Source organism: Dendrobates tinctorius, unplaced genomic scaffold, assembly GCF_039654945.1.
Source record: "Dendrobates tinctorius isolate UK_male_01 unplaced genomic scaffold, ASM3965494v1 ptg000125l, whole genome shotgun sequence".
Lineage (NCBI taxonomy): Eukaryota > Metazoa > Chordata > Amphibia > Anura > Dendrobatidae > Dendrobates > Dendrobates tinctorius.
The window spans coordinates 13486521-13504919 of record NW_027361793.1 but is presented as its reverse complement, the minus strand read 5'-3'; the positions used below and the strand labels follow the sequence as shown (position 1 = coordinate 13504919).

The 18399-nt window shown below is 44.0% G+C and overlaps 1 protein-coding gene across 3 annotated transcripts in view; it reads right to left on the bottom strand.

Moving 5' to 3' along the window:
• ZDBF2 (zinc finger DBF-type containing 2) overlaps positions 1–18399 on the bottom strand; it is a 134889-nt gene that overhangs the window by 53285 nt on the left and 63205 nt on the right. The gene's annotated exons all lie outside the window — the stretch shown is intronic.

The following is an 18399-nucleotide window of genomic DNA, read 5'->3' as shown; positions in this document are numbered from 1 at the left end:
CCCCCGCTTTTGTTAGGATGTCATCCAACTGTGTGCCAAACAGGTACTTACCCTGACATGGTATAGTACAGAGTTTGGTTTTAGTTTGTACGTCACCTCTCCACCCCTTCAACCATAGGGTGTGTTGGTTAAACTCGCCGTTCTGGCAGATAGACGGAGGGAGTCAGCTGAGGCGTCGGATAGGAAGGCGGCTGCCCCCTTAATTAGGGGAATGGAGGAAAGAAGCTTATCTCTAGACGCTCCGCTCTTTATTTTATCCACCAGTTCGTCCAACCATACTATCATGGACCTTGCCGTGCAAGTGGCTGCTATAGCCGGCTTAAAGGCCCCTATGCATGCTTCCCAAGACCATCTGAGGAAGGTGTCAGCTTTGCGGTCTAGTGGATCAGACAATGATCCTGCGTTCTCTACTGGTAGGGAAGATCGGCAGGAGGTGGAGGCCACTGCTGCATCCACCTTGGGAGGCTTAGACCAAGACGCCAGCTCGCCATCGTCAAAGGGGTATTTTCGTTTGGAAGCTAAGGGGATGAAAGCTCTTAGCCCATGTCTTTCCCATTCCTTTTTTACCAGTTCTTTAATAGCTGGTACTACGGGGAAGGCTTTGATTTTCTTTTGGGCGATGCCCGCGAACATAATCTCCTGCGGGGTTTTGGGTTCTTTAACGTCACATAACCCCATGGTATTCCGCACGGATCTGACCAAATTTTTCACGCTGTCAGTGGGAAAGCAAGCCTCCTCTTCCTCGGTTAGGCATTCCTGAGACCTATCCGAATCCAATTCCCCAGCCTCCGAAGGTGACCCAGATGTCGGTGACCTTACTCCTCTAACGGAGGTCAGTCCACCATGACTACTAGCACCTCCTAAGACCTGTAGTTCTTCTCTGAAAATCATACAAATATCCTCCTTTCTACTGGAGGACTCCTCCCGCAGTGTTTGATCAATACACAATTGACATAACCGTTTAGGGTGACCATCTGGGAGGGGTTGGGAGCATAATGCACATTCCCTGTGTTTATTTTTCTCCGTTCTTTTGGCCTAAGGGTATATAAACAGAAAGAAGAACGGAACGCCATCAGCTAAGAGCTTGACCCTTTTGGGTCACTCACCTTTTGGGTCACTCACCTGTGAATTTCGTCAGCTCAATACTGGCTGTGGGGCTCGAGGCTCAGGCTGAGGTGAGGAACGAGGTGCTTTCTTCCGCTTCCTTTCCGAAGGCTCGCTCTGTCTAAAGCGTCCGCTGGTCTCTCTTCTGGAGCTGCTGCTCCTTCTGGTGTTGCTATTTCTCCGAGTACAGTTTTGAGAGGATTCTCCTAGCTGCCCCTCGAGAAGCGAAACCGGGTCGTTTGCTGACGACATGGCTGCGCACCGGCGTGCCTCTGGGCGGTGCTTTTATGCAGCCTCCAGGTTTCACTTCCTCTCCTCGTTTCCCCTTCCCCCCCAGACCTTTTTTTTTTCTCTTCTTGCGCTACTGCGAATGCGCGGTCGCGGTCGCGCCCGCGATCTCGTGATACCTCTACCTACCCCGGAAGTGCCCCTCCACTTCCGGGTCGCCTGGCCTCCTCGCAATGGCGCCGGCCATCCTTCTCCTGGCCGCGTGTTCACCCGGGAGAGGACCGCCGCCCCTGCACCGCCGGACCATCATACCCAGGTATTTCGGTTTTCATCTCAAGCGCCTGTGGCACACCTTGCGTCCTGCACAAGCTCAGGGCATCATTTTCCACCCTGGCCTTGCTATCCCCGGTCTTCCTTTTGGGGCGGGGGGAGGGGGGGGTCTTCTTCCAGGTTCCCCGGACCCCTGACGCTGTGCCGCGCTTTCTTAATGCGCAATCCCCTCCTAGGGATTTCCCAGGTGCTCCTCCACTTCACTTCCTGGTGAGCCAGGCACTCTCGCCACGGCCTCACCCGCATTACCAGCAGAGGGGGGATTCCTATTTCAGATCCGCCCGTTGCTGCTTCCAGCTCTGGGGCCCCCCGTTGCTCATATAATGCCGCGGGCGGCTACCAGGCCAGGAATCCTCTTCTCTGTGGGTTCCTTCCTAGGAACAGGAAACCAAACTGAGGGAGAGAGGGGGAGTGCCCCATTTATCTCTCTGTAGGTTTCCTGTTCCTGGGGGCGGATCCCCTCTCTCAGTGGGTGCTGTCGTGGCGAAGAGAAAAACTACTGTATGGGCACACGTCGGGGCTCGGAAGGGAAGTAGTGACATTTTGGAATGCTGACTTTGATGGAATGGTCTGCGGGTGTCATGTGCGTTTGGAGAGCCCCTGATGTACCAAAGCTATTGAAACTCCCCACAAGTGACCCCATTTTGGAAACTAGACCCCCCACGGAACTTATCTAGATGTGTGGTGAGCACTTTGAACTCCCAAGTGCTTCACAGAAGTTTATAACGCCCGGGCGTGAAAATAAAAAAATCATTATTTTCCGCAAAAATGATATTTTTGCCCCCAATTTTTTATTTTCTTAAGGGTAACAGGAGAAATTGGACCCCAAAAGTTGTTTTGCAATTTGTCCTGAGTAGGCCGATACCCTACATGTGGGGGTAAAACACTGTTTGGGCGCATGGCAGAGCTTGGAAGGGAAGGACCACCATTTGACTTTTTCAACGCAGAATTGGCTGGAATTGAGATCAGACGCCATGTTGCATTTGGAGAGCACCTGATGTGCCCAAACAGTGGAAACCCCCCAATTATAACTCCAACCCTAACCCCAACACACCCCTAACTCTAATCTCAGCCCTAACCCTAGCCCTAACCCTAATGGGAAAATGGAAATAAATACATTTTCTTTTAATTTTATTATTTTTCCCTAAGGGGGTGATAACGGGGGGTTTGATTTACTATTTATAGCGGGTTTTTATGTTTGGCAGCTGTCATACGCTAAAAGATGCTTTTTATTGTAAAAATAGTTTTTGCATCACCACATATTGAGAGCTATAATTTTTTCATATTTTGACCCACCGAGTCATGTGAGGTTTTATTTTTTGCGGCACGAGTTGACGTTTTTATTGGTATCATTTTCGGGCACGTGACATTTTTTGATCGCTTTTTATTCCGATTTTTGGGACGCAGAATGAACAAAAACCAGCGTTTCATGAATTTCTTTTGGGGGGTGCGTTTACACCGTTCAGCCTGCCGTAAAATTGATAAAGCCCTTTTATTCTTCGGTCAGTACGGTTACAGCGATACCTCATTTAGGTTTTTTTTGTGTTTTGGCGCTTTTATGCAATGAAAACAATTTTATATAAAAAATAATTATTTTTGCATCGCTTTACTCTGCGAGCTATAACTTTTTTATTTTTTTGCTGATGATGCTGTATGGCGGCTCGTTTTTTGCGGGACAAGATGACGTTTGCAGCGGTACCATGGATATTTATATGCGTCTTTTTGATCGCGCGTTATTGCACTTCTTGTTCGGCGGTATGATAATAAATCAATATTTTTTGCTTAGTTTTTTATTTTTATTTTTTAAGGGGTTCACTAAAGGGGTTAACTAGTGGGACAGTTTTATAGGGCGGGTCGTTACAGACGCGGCAATACCAAATATGTGTACTTTTATTTTTAATTTTTTTTAGTTCCAAAAAATGAATTTATTAGGGAATATTAATTGTTTTTATTTATTTAGCGATTTTTTAAAAATTATTTTACACTTTTTTTTTTACTTTATTACATTGTCCCAGGGGGGAAATACCTGTCACGTGACAGATCGCTGATCTGTCACATCACAGATCACTGTGACAGACCAGCGATCTGTCACAGGCACTGCACAGGTTTTCCTCATGCCTGCGCTTTGCAGGCACTGAGGAAGCCAGTTCCCTACAGGCCCCCGAAGGTCCCTGTCGCCATCTTGGATTCGAGGACCTGCAGGGATGGAGCACCCCGCAACAGCGCTGCACATTGCGCTGCTGTGGTGGGCTCAGGAAAGCACGGCGGGAGCCCCCTCCCTGCCGATGCTTCCCTTTAACCCCCGGTACACCACGATCGTGTTTTATCGCGGTGTGCAAGGGGTTAATGTGTTGGGACCGCCCCTGACACATCATCACAGCTGACACCCGGCACAATCAGCTGACACCCGGCCGCGATCTGCGGCGCTCACCACGTGGGCGCCGCTGATCGCTGTGACGTACTATCCCGTCCCTGGGAATTAAGTCCCAGGGCACATGGACGGGATAGTACGTCACATGACAAAAAGGGGTTAAAGGGAACCTGTCAGCTGAATTGTGCTGAGTAACCTACAGACAGTGTCGGGTTGGCGCCGTTATACTGATTAACCCCTTTCCGACATGTGCTGTAATAATATGCAAGCCGGAATCCCCCTGTGTCACGTGCGCCGTGGTCGGCGCTCATATCAGATGAGCATTTCTGCTACACACAGGTGATCTGATCATCACTTGTGCGTAGCAGAGGAGATCAAAGGACTGCAGCCTCCCATCTCCCATGGAGACTATTGAAGCATGGAAAAAGTAAAAAAAAAATTGCTTTTAAGAAAAAAAAAAAAAAATTATATATATATATATATATATATATATATATATATATATATAAAATGAAGTCTCCCCCCTTTCATCCCATTCAAAATAAAACAATCTATTTAAAATTAGAATTACCTCGATTACTAAACAGCTGTTCTTAAGCTGAAGAACAGAAAAATTCAAAACGCTAGAATAAAATTTTTTGGGACGCCGCTACAGTACAATAAAATGCAATAATGGGTGACCAAAACATTGTATCTACACCAAAATTATATCAATAAAAACATCAGCTCGGCACACAAAAAATAAACCCTCACCAAGCAGCAGATCGCGAAAAATGGAGATGCTACATGTCCCGGAAAATGGTGACTTTTTTTTTTTTAATTTTGGAATTTTTTTCACCACTTAAATAAGAATAAATTTAAAAAGAACAAAGGCATGTTTGGTGTCTGTGAACTCATAATGACCTGGAGAATCATAATGGCAGGTAAGTTTTAACATTTAGAAATCACGTTTAAAAAAAACGTGGAATTGCACTTTTTTGCAATTTTAGCGCACTTGGAATTTTTTTTCCCCATTTTCAAGTACATGATATATTAAAACTAACTGTCATTTCCGGTTCCGGCGCTGTGATGTGAGGTGAGGGAGGTGAGAAGCTCCAGCTGGCCACTGCACTAAATCTCACAAAAATGACACGGAGACTCCCCAGGACGGCGTGAAAACAGCTAATAACCTCACTGAGGGTCAGTGCATGGAGCGGTATCTCTGTGAAGGAAGCTTTAGCAGGATTGCAGGAGGACATAGATCAGAATGTCCGGCTGACTGAGGCAGAACAGAGGGTGTCCGACGCTGAATATACACTAGCTCGCCTGGAGAGCAGATTTAAAGAATTAAGACACGAGCACCCAGTTAATGAAAGAAAAAAATGGATGACCTGGAAAACAGGTCAAGGAGGAACAATCTGAGAGTGGTGGGACTGCCGGAGTCAGTGATGCCAAGCCAGCTGGATGCAATCTTTGAGAAAGAACTTCCACAGGCCCTGGGCCTAACACACAGAGGTCGTGTGGAAAGAGCCCACAGAGTGGGACCGATGACGGTGCGAGAGGAGAGAAGGACCACTACAGACGATACATCCAGGCAAGATGAAAGGTCCAGAGCACGTCAGGTCATAGTCAAATATCTAGAATACAAAGACAAGGAAGAAATCCTGAGGGCCTTCAGGAACAGAAAGTAACCTCTGTGTATCCAAGGACATAAGATCTTAATATTTGGGGACTACTCTGCGGAAGTCACCCGGAAAAGAAAAGCTTTTAGTCAGGTGTGCACAACTCTTTACCACAAACACATCAAATTCCAGCTCCTCTACCCTGCAATATTGAGGGTAAGAGGGCCAGATGGAGCGACTAAGACTTTTCGGGACCCGTTGGAAGCGGAGCGGATGCTAACCCAAGAGGGGAGTTCACGGCGACAGGACAAGAACCCAAAAGAGGGGACTGTCACGGAATCGGATGGAGGAGGCTCCGTTTCTAACAGACCATCTTCAGACAGACCGGATCCAGAATCAGAGTGGGGTCAAGCGGGCACCAGAGCGGAAAGTCCAAAAGAAAAACGACACATGGCCACGTCAACTGGGAAGAAAGGAGGAAGAGGAGATTGTAATTTTTGGAACTTTGGGAGGAGGAATATGGTGATAAGCGTATAGTTATGTCTTGTGCTTCTCTCTGTCTTCTAACTAGAAGTGTCATATCTTGGTAAATCAGCAAAAAATGATGGAAGGGGATGGAATTGGTGGGAGATTATGAGAGGGGAGGAGGGAGACATCAGGAAAGGGGTGTCAATCAAGACAGTTCGACTTATGGCAGAGGCTTGGGAGGTAAATTAACCCCTTCCTGACATCAGACGTACTATCCCGTCCATGGGACCCAGGCCCCTATGCCCATGGACGGGATAGTACGTCTACCGCGATCAGCGGCGCCCACGTGGTGAGCGCCGCTGATCGCGGCAGGGTGTCAGCTGATTATCACAGCTGACACCCGGCACAATGTGTCAGGGGTGGTCACGGACCGCCCCCGACACGTTAACCCCTTGCAAACCGCGATCAAACATGATCGCGGTGTACCGGGGGTTAAAGGGAAGCATCGGCAGGGAGGGGGCTCCCTCCATGCTTCCCTGAGCCCCCCACGGCAGCGCAATGTGCAGCGCTGCTGCGGGGGGCTCCTTTCCTGCAGGCCCCCGAATCCAAGATGGCGACGGGGGCCTTCGGGGGCCTGCAGGAAGCTGGCTTCCTCAGTGCCTGCAAAGCGCAGGCATGAGGAAGCCTTGTGCACTGCCTGTGACAGATCAGCGATCTGTCACAGAACAGTGATGTCCCACCTGGGACTATTTAATAAAGTAAAAAAAAAAATTAAAAAAAAAAGTGTTAAAATAATTTAAAAAAAAATCGCCAAATAAATTACAAAAAAAAAAAATATTCCCCCAAATAAATCCATTTTTTGAAAAAAAAAAAAAAAAAAACCAATAGAAGTACACATATTAGGTATCGCCGCGTCCGTAACGACCCGCCCTATAAAACTGTCCCATTAGTTAACCCCTTTAGCGAACCCCTTAAAAAATAAAAATAAAAAACGAAGCAAAAAATAATGATTTATTATCATACCGCCAAACAAAAAGTGTAATAACGCGCGATCAAAAAGACGCATATAAATATCCATGGTACCGCCGAAAACGTCATCTTGTCCCGCAAAAAACGAGCCGCCACACAGCATCATCAGCGAAAAAATAAAAAAAGTTATAGCTCGCAGAATAAAGCGATGCAAAAATAATTATTTTTTATATAAAAGTTTTCATTGCATAAAACCGACAAAACATAAAAAAAAGACCTAAATGAGGTATCGCTGTAACCGTACTGACCCGAAGAATAAAACTGCTTTATCAATTTCACCGCACGCAGAACGGTGTAAACGCACCCCCCCAAAAGAAATTCATGAAACGCTGGTTTTTGTTCATTCTGCGTCCCAAAAATCGGAATAAAAAGCGATCAAAAAAATGTCACGTGCCCGAAAATGGTACCAATAAAAACGTCAACTCGTCCCGCAAAAAATAAGACCTCACATCACTCAGTGGGTCAAAATACGGAAAAATTATAGCTCTCAATATGTGGTGATGCAAAAAATATTTTTACAATAAAAAGCGTCTTTTAGCGTGCGACAACCGCCAAACATAAAAACCGCCATAAATAGTAAATCAAACCCCCCGTTATCACCCCCTTAGTTAGGGAAAAATGATAAAATAAAAAAAATGTATTTATTTCCATTTTTCCATTACAGCTAGGGTTAGGGCTAGGGCTAGGGTTAGGGCTAGGGCTAGGGTTAGGGCTAGGGTTAGGGTTAGGGCTAGGGTTAGGGCTAGGGTTAGGGCTAGGGTTAGGGCTAGGGTTAGGGCTAGGGTTAGGGCTAGGGTTAGGGCTAGGGTTAGGGCTAGGGTTAGGGGTGTATTGGGGTTAGGGTTGGAGTTAGAATTGGGGGTTTTCACTGTTTGGGCACATCAGGGGCTCTCCAAATGCAACATGGCATCTGATTTCAATTCCAGCCAATTCTGAGTTGAAAAAGTCAAATGGTGCTCCTTCCCTTCCAAGCTCTGACATGCGCCCAAACAGTGTTTTACCCCCACATGTAGGGTATCAGCCTACTCAGGACAAATTGCAAAACAATTTTTGGGGTCCAGTTTCTCCTGCTACCCTTAGGAAAATAAAAAATTGGGGGCAAAAATATCATTTTTGTGGAAAAAAAATGATTTTTTTATTTTCACTTCCGAGCGTTATAAACTTCTGTGAAGCACTTGGGGGTTCAAAGTGCTCACCACACATCTAGATAAGTTCCGTGGGGGATCTAGTGTCCAAAATGGGGTCACTTGTGGGGAGTTTCAATAGTTTAGGTACATCAGGGGCTCTCCAAAGGCAACATGACACCCGCAGACCATTCCCTCAAAGTCTGCATTCCAAAACATCACTACTTCCCTTCCGAGCCCCAACGTGTGTCCATACAGTAGTTTTCTCCCACATATGGGGCGTCAGCGTACTCAGGACAAATTGGACAACAACTTTTGGGGTTCAATTTCTCCTGTTACCCTTGGGAAAATAAAAAAATTGGGGACTAATTGATCATGTTTGTGGAAAAAATATGATTTTTTTATTTTCATGCCCAGGCATTATAAACTTCTGTGAAGCCCTTGGGGGTTCAAAGTTCTCACCACATATCTAGATAAGTTCCTTAGGGGGTCTAGTTTCCAAAATGGTGTCATTTGTGGGGGGTTTCCACTGTTTTGGTACATCAGGGGTTTTCCAATTGTGACATGGTGTCTGATCTCAATTCCAGCCAATTTTGCATTGAAAAAGTCAAACGGTGCTCCTTTCCTTCTGAGCTCTGCCATGCGCCCAAATAGTGGTTTACCCCCACATGTAGGGTATCAGTGTACTCAGGACAAATTGCACAATAACTTTTAGGGTCCTGATACCCTTGGAAAAATAAGAATTGAGGGTGAAACGATCATTTTTGTGGAAAAAATATGTTTTTTTAATTGTACGGCTTTATGTTATAAACTTCTCTGAAGCCCTTGTGGGTTCAAAGTTCTCACCACATATCTAGATAAGCTCCTTGTGGGGTCTAGTTTCCAAAATGGGGTCACTTGTAGGGGTTTCCACTGTTTAGGTACATCAGGGACTCTCCAAACGTGACATGGCTTCCGATCTGAATTCCAGACAATTTTGCATTGAAAAAGTCAAACGGCGCTCCTTCCATTCTGAGCTCTGCCATGCGCTGAAACAGTCGTTCCTCCCCACATATCAGGTATCAGCGTACTCAGGACAAATTGCACAATAACTTTTGCAGTCCAATTTCTCCTGTTACCCTTGGTAAAATAAAAAAAATTGAACCTGAAGCATTTTTTTTGTGATAAAAAGTTAGATGTTCATTTTTTTTTTTAAATATTCAAAAAAATTCCTGTGATGCACCTAAAGGGTTAATAAACTTCTTGAATGTGGTTTTGAGCACCTTAAGGGGTGCAGTTTTTAGAATAGTGTCACTTTTGGGTATTTTCTATCATATAGACCCCTCAAAGTGGCTTCAAATGTGATGTGGTCTGTAAAAATAAAATGGTGTTGTAAAAATGAGAAATCGCTGGTCAACTTTTAACCCTTATAACTTCCTAACAAAAAAAAATTTTGGTTCCAAAATTGTGCTGATGTAAAGTAAACATGTGGGAAATGTTAGTTATCAAGTTTTTTGGGTGCCATATCTCTGTGATTTAAGGGCATAAAAATTCAAAGTTGGAAAATTGCAAAATTTTCAAAATTTTCGCCAAATTTCCGTTTTTCTCACAAATAAACGCAAGTTATTTGAATGAAATTTTACCACTAACATGAAGTACAATATGTCATGAGAAAACAAAGTCAGAATCACCGGGATCCATGGAAGCGTTCCAGAGTTATGACCTCATAAAGGTACAGTGGTCAGAATTGTAAAAATTGGCCCGGTCATGAACGTGCAAACCACCCTTGGGGGTGAAGGGGTTAAACATCTCAGAAAAAATGGAAGTGGAAAAATGTTTATGTACAGTTGAAAACGAGGGTGGTTTCAAGCAATCAAGTACAGTTGAAAACGAGGGTGGTTTCAAGCAATCAGTTGAGGGGGAAGGGGAGGGGGGGATTTGGAAAGTAGTTTTTCTAGTTCATGCGACACGGCCGGGAAAAAGAGCAATCATTTTAAGGGATTATGGTTAGGATAGTAACGTGGAATGTTAAGGGACTCAGATCTCCACACAAACGAAATATGATTTTACGTCATCTTAAGAAGCTTAAGGCTGTGTGCCCACGATGCGATTTTTAAGTGTTTTTGCTGCGATTTTCGTCGCGAAAGCGCTGCGAAAACATTTAAAAATCGTGTACAGAACGCAACCCATGCATTCCTATGGCATTCCGCACATGCTGTGCTAATGCTGCGCTTTTTTCCGCGGCGGAATCGCATCGCGGAAAAAATCGCAGCATGATCATTCTTTTGTGCGGAATCACAAAGAATTGCAGCGATTCCGCACCCATAGGAATGCATGAGAATCGCTTACTTCCCGCATGTGGCTATGCCCACCATGCGGGAAGTTAAGCGTCTCATGTGTGGTTGGTACCCACGGTGTGGAGGAGAGGAGACTGTCCTCCAGGCCCTGGGTACCATACCCCTGTAAAAAAAAAGAATAAAAAATAGGGGTATATTTACCTTCCGACGTCCCGCGCTGCCTTCCCGGGCCTCAGCGTTCCCAGTAATGCCTTGCGGCAAGGTCCTGTGATGACGTGGTCTCGCGAGATTGCTATAATAACGCGAGACCAACGTCATCACAGGTCTCGCAAGGCATCGCTGGGAACGCTGAGGCCCGGGAAGGCAGCGCGGGACGTCGGAAGGTAAATATACCCCGATTTTTTAATTTTTTTTAATCATTTTTAACATTTTATCTTTTACTATTGAAGCAGCATAAGCGGCCTCAATAGTAAAAACCTGGTCATACTTGTCAAACACTATGTTTGACGAGTGTGACCAACCTGTCAATCACTTTCCAAGCGATGCTTCAAATCGCTTGGAAAGTGCTTGACTATCGCACGCGAAAATCGCGGCAAAATCGCAAACATAATTGCGGTGAAATCGCGCGGGAAAAAAACGCGCAATTTCTGGGAAGGAGTCCGGTTTTCAGTGTGCGTTTTAAAACGCTACGTGGGCACATAGCCTTAAACTGATATTGCTTTATTGCAGGAGACACACTTGCGGAAAGAGGATTTCTTCCGTATGAACAAGATGTGGGGGGAAAGGTGTATGGTGTATGGGTCAGCATCACAAGGTAGGAAGGCAGGAGTGCTCACTCTGATCAATAAGAGCTTGGCACACACGGTGGAGTCACAAGAATCAGATGAGGAAGGAAGATACCTACATATCAAAATCGTAGTCACTCAGGGCACTTTTAGCATCCACAATGTTTATGCTCCCAACATGGAACAAAAAAAATTTTTTGAAAACATAAACAGAATATTACTTGATGGAGAAGTGTGTAAAATGGTGGGTGGTGATTTCAACACTGTAGCCTCCCAGGAAGAAGACCGGAGAAGCCAGGGGAAACAGGGGAGGCATAAGGAGGGACCTTTAAAAGCGATGTTGGAAACCACAACCCTACACGACTGCTGGAGAATGTATCACCCACAAGAGAGAGAGTTTACGCACTACTCACACCCGCATGATTCGTGGTCACGGATTGATCTTCTTTTGACAAGTGAGACTTTGATGCAGAGAGTGGAAGGGATTGACACAGAAAACATGGTGATTTCAGACCATAGTCCAGTGGTAGCAAGTGTAGCTGACAAAGCTCAGAGAGGACAGGAATACATTTGGCGATTCCCCACTTTCTTGGCGACAGACGAAAACTTTCACAGGATATTGAGAGAGTGGTGGATGGAGTATACACTGACGAATCAGGAACATAGAGGAGAGATAGGGTTGTTTTGGGACACGGCCAAGGCAGTACTGAGGGGGAAAGTGATGGGATACACGACGAAGGCAAAACGACAGGCGCAAGTAAAATTTCAAGAAGCCAGTCAGTTAGTTAGAGAAGCATATACTGTCTTTCTGGAAAAACCATCAAGGGTGACAAAAGCAAAGTGGATGGAGGCGAAGGGAGACTTTGAAATCTGAGCGGAAAGGAAAGAAAATATGTACAGAACGCAACAGGAGGCTGAGTTGACGCGCTACGGGAATAAGGCAGGGAAATTAATGGCAAACTTGGCAAGGGGAAGGCGACCAATGACTCATATAACGACACTGAGGAATGCTTTGGGAATCAAAACAACAGATCCTCAGGAAATAAATGATATCCTGGGAGACTTCTATGCAGATCTATACAAAGAGGAGGGGTTAATGAGGAGGGGGAAGGAGAGGAATGGTTAAGGGGAACACAAATGACTAGTTTTACAGAGGAGCATCTAGAGATATTGAATAGGGAGGTGACGGAGGAAGAAATAGGGGAAGTCATAGGAAAGAGGAGTTCAACGAAAGCCCCGGGACCAGATGGGTTCAATGGCAGTTTCTTCAAGATTTTAAAGGAACTAATTTCACCTGTATTGAAGGAGTTATTTAATAAGATATTATGGGGGAGAGTGAGTATCAGCTACCCTTAACTCAGCATACATAAAGCTCATCCCTAAAGCAGGAAAGGACCTAGAGGACCCAACTAGTTATAGGCTTATCTGGTTAATCAACCAGGATCTGAAAGTTTTGGCAAAGTTGATGGCTAATAGATTGACATCGATATTGCCAGAGATTATAGATCTCCCCCAGGCAGGATTTGTCAAGGGGCGCTCAGCAGTGACGAACATCAGGAAAGTAATGTTGGCAGTTGACATAGCTAAGCGGAGAGGGGGAGAAACTCCAGCCTTGATCACCTTGGATGCTGAAAAAGCATTTGACAACGTGAGGTGGTCATGGCTGGAACAGGTGTTAAATCATCTGGGTTTGCATGGCGCCTTTAGAAATTTTGTGCAGGTGCTGTATGCGAATTCTCAAGCTAGGGTGAACACCCCGGGATTCTTATCAAGAACGTCTCCTTTGTTAAAGGGAACCAGGCAGGGTTGCCCGATGTCACCTTTGTTATTCAATTTAGCTATCGAACCATTGGCTAGACGTTTGAACGGTGGACGATGGTTTGAAGGGATCAAAGTGGGGGGCAGAGCACTGTGTTCGGCATTGTTTGCTGATATTATCCTGTTTATGAGTAGGCCCAAAACACAACTGAGTGAAGTCATAGCACAAATTGAGGGGTTCGGGAAACTGGCAGGATTGAGACTTAACAAAAATAAATGTGAAATACTCTTTCTGGGAGTAAAAAAGGCGGAGAGAGAGAGAGGCTCAATATGTGACATTCCTATTGTCAGAAACACAATTAAATACTTGGGAGTGCTGGTGGGGAGGGATCCAAAAGCTTTATATTCCTTAAATTATTCCCCACTAATCGAACGTATAGAGAAAGAACTGCAGGGATGGGCTAATCTTCCGCTCACCCTTTTGGGAAGAAATCATCTGATAAAAATGATGAGCTTCTCTAGGCTCCTTTACCCCATGCAGACAATCCCATTACTTCTCAAACATACAGACGTAAAAAGATTGACAAAGGCATTCTCTCACTTTTTGTGGAAGGGAAAGAGACCGAGGATTAGCGTTAGTAAGCTAATGCTACCAACGGAGAGGGGGGGGATCAAACTACCAAATATTAGAGGCTATAACCTGGCTTGCATTTTGAGACAAGCAGTTGACTGGATTAGACAAACAAGTAGACACTCTGACTGGACATTAGAAGCCGAATTCTGTAGGCCATGGGACCTGAGATCAATATTACATACATCCATACCAAATTTACCACCCAATATTAAACACTCATTGATATGTAGGGACACAGTAATGACCTGGAAGGCGGTTAGAAAAAAGTTTGGGCTAGCATGGAATATTTCAAAATTCATTAACATCTGGGCAAGCCCAGATTTCCCACAGGGGAGGGAAAATGACCTGTTTAGAGAGTGGAGGGAGAAGGGGATAAGGACTTGATGCATGATACAGAGCGGAGATAGATGACGTGTGGGGAAATGAGAGAAATATGACTTGCGCCCATTCCAGACTCTCCAGTTTGAACAGATAAAGCAAGGGATAATGAGGAAATTACTCAACGTAAACAATGAATATGGGGTAAACCACTTGGACACGATTTTATTAAAGAACATTCATGAGATTACTATTTCGGGTCTCTATAGGGACTTGAGAGAAGCATTAGTTCCCAACATACCAGGGAAAATTTTAGAGGGATGGGCAAAGTAGTTGGGAGACCAAGAAGGGGAAGAAAAAATCTTGAAAGGGTGGATGGAGATGAGGAAGAAGATAGTAAACGAAATCTGGAGAGACACTCAATACAGACTTATACATATGGCCATATATGGTTTCAATTTTTTGAATATTAGACAAGACAAACTGGTGAAATGTCCGAAATGTGGTACGGAAAGAACGGACTTAAACCATGGGATTTGGCAGTGCGGAAAAATTGAGGGATTTTGGAAGCAAGTTCAGGGGTTGGTTCGAACAATCTGAAATAGAAACTTGGAGCTGGAACCAATGGCTTGGCTATTCCATTATCATCTTCAGGAGGGAGGGGACAAAGGAGGGGGTACAATACCATCTCTCTTCCACGATATAGTCATGATAAGTAAAAGGGCGATTCTCCAGAAATGGTTGGTGAGAGAAATTCCCTCGAGAGAAGAGGTGATAAGCCAGCTGAAAAAAACGCTCATGCTGGAGAAAGTGGTGGTGGAGAGGAGCAAGGAAAGATCAACAGCAATTTTTTTCAGTAAATGGAGAAAGCTCATAAGTGGTATATGCTCAGGAGAAGAAATAAGGCAAATAATGTTAATATTTGTATCTACTGAATGGTATTTTGAAGGGAGATCTGTTAGGATCCCTAGGTAAGCTGAAATTATAGGGGGAGGTTCTGAGGCTGAGTCGCATGGGGAGTGGGGAAGGGATAGGGTTGTTAAGTAAGTTTGGATTTAAGACATAAGAAACTGTTGAAGTATTGGAGAAGGAAAACAGGAAGGAAGAATATATGAGGAGGAGGTGAAAAAGGCAAATTGGAAGGATTATGTGAATGCATTGAGATTCCTTGAAAACTATTACGACGTTTGATATATTTTTGTATGCTAATACTTATCCTTTTTATTCTATAATTTGTATATTTTATGTAAGAAAATCAATAAAAAGTTGGTTTAAAAAAAAAACAACTAACTGTGTCGTTCAAAAGTACAACTTGTCACCGCAAAAAACAAACCCTCACATGGCCATATTGAATGAAAAATAGAAAAAAAAGTTATGGCTCTGGGAAGAAGGAGAGCAAAAAACAAAAATGGAAAATGACCCGGGAGTTAAGGGGTTAAAAATGATACCTCGGTTGATGAAATCTGTCTTGTGATTGTTGTTTAATCTTCATTTGTAGTTCTGAGTTAATGATATGCTTGTGCTCCGAGGCGGCCTGTGGTGGGGATCTTTATGTGGTTCTATGCTATCATATTCAGGTCACTGTCAGTGACTTTCCCTTTATTTTACATACTGCATATAATATGTTTTGAAAAAAATGCTCATGCAGTAGGCAGGTGCTGGCGTCGGCACCTGAGCTGTAACAAGATCGCATCTATAATGTCCATTTAATAATTTTATTTGATGATATAAATTTATTCAGAAAAAAAAATTCTCTCAAAATGGCGCCGGCCGCACCTGCAAAGTAGACTCTAAGGCTGGGTTCACATGTAGCGGAACTCTCGCGGTAATTACCGCGAGAATTCCGAAATTCCATTCCACGGGAAAATCGCATTTTAAATTCCTGCGATTTTCCCGCGGAAAAACTAGCATTTTGCAAGTGTAATTAGCTTGCAGAATTGCTAGCGCTTTCCAAGAGATCTGTAGCATCGCTTGGAGAACTGATTGACAGGTTGGTCACACTCGTCAAACATAGTGTTTGACGAGTGTGACCAACTTTATACTATTGAGGCTGCCTATGCGGCATCAATAGTAAAAGATAGAATGTAAATAATAATAATAAAAAAAAATATATTGTTATTCTCACCTTCCGTCGTGCCGCGCAGCCTTCCTGCCTCTCTCCACTCTCCCGGTCCCAGTAATCCTTTGCGACAATTACCGCAATGACGTCCATTCTCGCGGGATCGCGAGACTTCGCGATCCCGCAAGAACGGACGTCATCGCTCGCAAAGGCTTACTGGGACCGGGAGCGTGGAGAGAGGCGGGAAGGCTGCGAGGGACCTCCGAAGGTGAGAATAACAATATTTTTTATTTTAAATTCTATTTTTTACAGGGATATGGTACCCAAAGCCCGGAGGACAGTCTCCTCTCCTCCGGACCGTGGGTACCATCCGCAAATGTTCTGCTTACTTTTCGCATGGTGTGCACAGCCACATGCGGAAAGTAAGCAGAACAATGCATTCCTATGGGTGCGGGATCGCCGCGATTCCGCGAAATTAATGAGCATGCTGCGTTTTTTTTACAGTGAAGCAATTCCGCCGCAGTAAAAACCACAGCATTAGCACAGCATTGCGGAATCCCATAGGAATGCATGGGATGCTTATTTTTCGCATTTTCGCGGCAAAATCGCGCAGTAAAAAACCGCCGCGGAAATGCGAAAAAAACGCCACGTGTGAACTCAGCCTTACAGTGATTCGATAGATGGATGCTACTGCGCAGGCGCCATCTTGGTGGAGACACTTTTTTTTCTCTAGCAAAATGGCGCCGGCGGCCCCTGTGCAGTAGCATCTATCGTATGGATGACAGATGCTACTGCGCCGGCGCCATTTTGAGAGATTTTTTTTCTGAATAAATTGAGATCACCAAAGCACGGTGGCTCAGTGGTTAGCACTGCAGCCTTGCAGCGCTGGGGTCCTGGGTTCGAATCCCACCAAGGACCACATCTGCAAGGAGTTTGTATGTTCTCCCCGTGTTTGCGTGGGTTTCCTCCCACACTCCAAAGACATACTGATAGGGAATTCAGATTGTGAGCCCCATCGGGGACAGTGATGAAAATGTGTGCAAACTGTAAAGCGCTGCGGAATATGTTAGCACTATATAAAAATAAAGATTATAAATAAAGATTATTATTATTATAAATAAAATGGACATTACAGTTGCAATCATGCTACAGTGCACGTGCTGCCGCCTGCTTGCCGAATGTAAATTTTTTTTTCCAAAACATATTATATTTAGTATGTAAAACAGGGGGCAGGTCAGTTAGGGATCAATGACCTGTCATAAGTCATGCAGATGAATATGTAAGCAGAGCACCACATAAGGCCCGCCCACACAGTGCATAGAATATGGTTTAAAAAATAAATAACATTTAAAAGGCAGGCGGCGGCGCCTGCGCTGTATCATGATACGTTGGATAATATGCATGTATTCATTTATGATTTAGCAATATAGTTATGGGGGGGGGGAATTATCTTCAACAAAATGGCATGTTTTGATAAATGCTCCTGTGCAGGCGCCATTTTGAAAAATCTAATATACATTTTTTTTTTTAAATATTGTTTTGTGTGCCGTTTTCTGAAACCCACAAATTGTTTACATTTTATTGGTGCAATTTTTAGCTAGACATGAGGGAAGCACAGTAACTAAAAAAAAATTATGTTTATGTATGGGATAACTAATTTTCTATTTCGAGAGACGACTTTTATGGATGCAACGTTACCAAATAGGATTTACTTTTTAATTTCTTAAAAAAACAGCTTTTTTCACATTTATTCTTTTTTTCAGTCACTGTAGAGGGCTGAATATTAGGAACTTGAAATCTACATTGCTATACTCATTTTGCAGGGATCCCAATTTCAGCGCCAGTGTATTTCCAGCCATAATTTAATACACAAGCTTTTGGACAGACATGGATGGCTACACCAAGACTATTTTATAGAGTAATTACAACATTAAGCTAGGTTCAAACAAGTGTAAGAAAAATTGTCTGTTTTACATCCAGAAAAAACTAAAGACTTTTCAGTCGTATAGTCATCCATGTATCCGTTTTTGTACATGTATATTGCATTGTATTTGAATTGAACAATTTAATAAATACAAATAAAATTTTGTTTTCTATGTTTGTAATTGTAATGCATCCGTGAAAAGCATGACACATGGATGGTAATCCTTATGTGATCAGTTCTTTGCACACCCATTGACTTATTGTGAGCAAGCCTGATCCAGAATATCGCTCATACTAGTGCAAGCTGCATTTTTTTTTTTTACACTCAGACCATCAGAGTGTAAAAATATTCATGTGAACTATCACATTCACATGCATTGGTCAGTTAGCT